The following is a 3,821-nucleotide window of genomic DNA, read 5'->3' on the forward strand; positions in this document are numbered from 1 at the left end:
CTACAGTGATACTAGATAATATCTGTGTAAGTATTTTATATCTATCTATCTGTCTATATATAGAGAGAGACAGATAGATAGATATGCATGTGTGTATACATGTATGTAAACACACACACACACACAGGCACATGTAACTCATTTAATTCTCCCACAACGCACTGTACACAGGTGTAAACTCAGGCCAGAGAGGTTGAGTGACTTGCTAAAGGTCATGCAGTGGGCTTTGCACTCAGGCAGCCGACTCCTCGGCCTGCCCTGGACTCACTGGAAATACTGATTACACTAATGTGGGACGTAGCTGTCTTCAAGGTATGTGTGAGGCTCAAACCCTCCACAGGGACCAAGCACCATCTGGAATATTATACAGGGTCCTGTCATCACCTTCGTTAGGATGATTGTCAAAGGCCGTGGACCCTCATACGTGAGACTCCCCAGGAAACGTCCATAAGCAAATGCACGTGACATTTGACCCGTGTCTGCCACCTCCCCTGGCTCTGTGTGGGCCAGGTTCAAACCTTGTCTTCCATCGCTGTAAAAAGACTCTGACAGCACTCCTTGGAGGACAGGGAGAGGGGGTTTTTGACCTTTAGCTGGAGAAGAAAGAGAAAGGGTGCGTGGGAAACAGAATTGTTCCCAAGCATTTCCAAAGTCGTCATACGAAAGAAGGAGCAGAAACCTTCCGTGGTGGCCCAGAGGGCAGAGCTATTAAATGGAAATTTCACCTTCAAAAAACGAGGAACACTTTCCCAATTATGGTTACCTCCAAATGCATAATTCAACTGTAAGTGACAAGAAACCTCTCCTAAACCCTAAATCTGCTAAATCCGGATGTAGTCAAGCAGATACTTGGTGAGAAACTCAGGGAATCTTTCAGGGGAATTCCGGTGCGGGAGCCTGGCTGGACCCTTTTCCAGGCTCTCATCCCCAGGAGTTTCCTTCCATCATAACTGCAAACAAAATAAGGACAGAGACCGTGGCTGATCCATGCATCCCTACACACCCAGAACTCAGCAATCACTCTAAATGAGCAACGAATGGAAAACGCCCTCTGCACAGACAGGAGAGGGCAGGCTGGGAACATACACGCCGCACCCAGGCTGCCGCAGACTTGAACTCAGCCCCGCTGACTACAAGGTAGGAGGCCTGGGTCCAGTCCTGTGCCTCCCTGGGCTGCTTCCCTTACCATGCAGTGGGTCCCCTAATGCAACCCACCTTATAAGGATAAAATAAGTTACTCTAAGTGAAGTCCTTGGGACGGGGTGGGAGCAAAATTTCATGCTCAATAAATATTAGGTATTATTTTTTGCTAGCTTTGCAAATGTCTTCCTCCTTGTCCATCTCCCCATACCCTCAGATTGTGCCCTCGCGGAGAGCAAGTCTTCTGTCCTGTCCACCTCAGTGGAGGCTTATCAAGTGCAGGCGTGGTGCGAGTGACAGTGGAGGGGTGGTGGAGAGAAGGGACTCTGCGATGCTGTTTCCCAAGTTCTTTCCCAACTCAGCCGAAACCCCAGTCTCTGCGATTCTTTGATTTCTTTTCTCCCTAAAAATCGTAGACAGTCCAGACTCATCTAGTTTTATTTTCATTTTATTTTCCTTCCCTGCAGTGTGTCTAGATGGGACAGCCACTGTGATGGGACTCCACCCATGCGATCTAGGTCTTCGATGCTGAATGCTGTCACCAAAGCGTGCCATCACGCTGTGAAGCCCACGGGAACCGCTAGCCAGCCTCTGGTGTGAGTGGAAAGGGTGAGTGTTCACTAATGGCTCAACTGGTCGCTGACTGGCCAGTCTTCATTACGTCCTCTCTGGGTTACGCTGGACACCAACCTCCTGCAGGAGGGCAGTCAGGCAAGCCGCCGAGTGGAGCATCGCCTGCAAGTGGGCTATGCAGCTCCTGGGTGCACTTCATTTGGCATAGCTGTTTTTCTTTGTCTTTTTGAAGTAGGATGAAAACCCTATTCATGCAGGAAAGAGGCAGGCAAAGCAGGAAAACACGGGGCCGAGCACCGGCAGGGCACAGGACTGGCCGCCGGGCATGCAGATGGCTCAGTATCCTTCAGGACAAGGGGGTGGGGAGGCTGTGTGTGCAGGGGGGAGGGGAACCCCCAGTCTCACAACGATGTAGTTCTGCTGGTTTCCACCCTCCTCCCGCCCCATGAACCTGGGGGTCCAAGCCCAGCTCGCCGGCCCGAGGGAGATGAGAGGTTGCCTCTCGCCCCAGCCCCAGCCCCAGCACTCCAGAGGGACCCAGCACAAGGACACACTTCAGGGGAGCAATCCCAGGGATTGAGGAGGATGGAGACCTTAAATGTGTCCTGGGCTCGACCCCTGCCCTCTGTTTGACTGACCTCCCTGTCATTCTTCTCTGTCGTCACGCCAACGTATTGCCTTTAACAATGCTTTTGGAAAACGCCCTGGGAGAGCAGCCTCCTCCTCTCTGACGCAGCTTTGTCCCTTCTGCCCTCTAGCCAGGGGCAGGCAGGGCTCCACCTGCAGTGGCCTTGTCAGCTCGGCCACCCAGACCACCTGGTTGTGTTTGGAAACACACCCGTGTGCATGGCGGGCTTCTGTGTGGAGGACTGCTGCCTGCATTTCCCCTGGCGGCCTGCGGTGCTGGACACTGTGTGGACGTCCTTAGATCACTGTCATTCATGTGGCTGTCTCAGCCCGCGGCCAGGCCGAGAACTCCCCAGGGTCACGCCTCTGTCAGCCGCCGGTCCTCCACCATGCTGTGCGTCCCGCGGGCGCTCACAGGGGCTGCCACGTGGCAGGTGGCCACTATGGAAAGGCTGCAGGCCAGGAAGCACAGTGCGCTGCGTTGGGTTTGTTTCTCCCCGTCCCAGCTTCTCAGAGCAAGGAAGGGGACGAGCAGGCTGGAAAGGCTGCACAGGAAGCAGAAAACAGACAATGTCTGGGGAAAGCCACATCTCTGAAAATGGCAGGAAGACCAAGTTCAAGTGGAAAAGATGGGTGGGTCCCATTCAGGGACAGCCTGCCTAAAGGCCAGGTGGCTCTGCCTTCGGCACGGTGGCTCTGTGGTGGCAGCTTGGCCAGTCCTGGTGAAGCTCACAGGGAGACACAGCGGGGCTGAGTCCAGGCTCCCGTTGTCCTTCCCATCAGACCACAGAGGCTTACAGAGGGTCAGAAGACACAGCGAGGGGACCAAATGCCACTGCACTGTCCCATGTCCATGTGCTGTCACCTAAGCATTTCGATAGGAGCAACAGGAAACAGGATGTGCTCCCCTAACTCAAGAGGCGGGACCGGGGGGCACTCCCCCAGCTCAGGAGGTTGTCTTCGAACAGACAGGAGGAAGCGTGACTGCATGCGGGAGGCGTTGGCCATGGGGCTGGCGTCTGGAGGGGCAGCAGCGGCCACACGCGGAGAAGGCCCCGCCAGCTTCTCACAAGGCCGCGCATGGCCAGGTGACTGCGGGGGGCTGGCACGTCACATGGAACTGACCAGCTTAACCGTTTTTACTGTGCAGTTCAGTGGCACTCAGCATGTTCACATTGTCGTGCAGCTGTCACCACCACCCACCTCCAGAACATCCTCGTCTTCCCAGACAGAAACTCTGGCCACGGTCCACCAGCTCCGCACCGCTCCACGAGCCCCCGGCAGCCGCCGTGCCAGCTTCTGTCTCCATGAACCTGACGCCTTCAGGAACCTCACGTACGTGGAATCACATTGCACCTGTCCTCCTGTGACTAGTTCGTTTCACTGAGCAGGATGTCCCCAAGGTTCAGCCACGCAGTAGCACGTGTCAGAATTTCCTCCCTCTTAAGGCTGGATAATATTCCATTGTGTGGATATACTAA

The sequence above is a fragment of the Galeopterus variegatus genome, unplaced genomic scaffold (genome assembly GCF_000696425.1).
Source record: "Galeopterus variegatus unplaced genomic scaffold, G_variegatus-3.0.2 Scaffold2911, whole genome shotgun sequence".
NCBI lineage: Eukaryota > Metazoa > Chordata > Mammalia > Dermoptera > Cynocephalidae > Galeopterus > Galeopterus variegatus.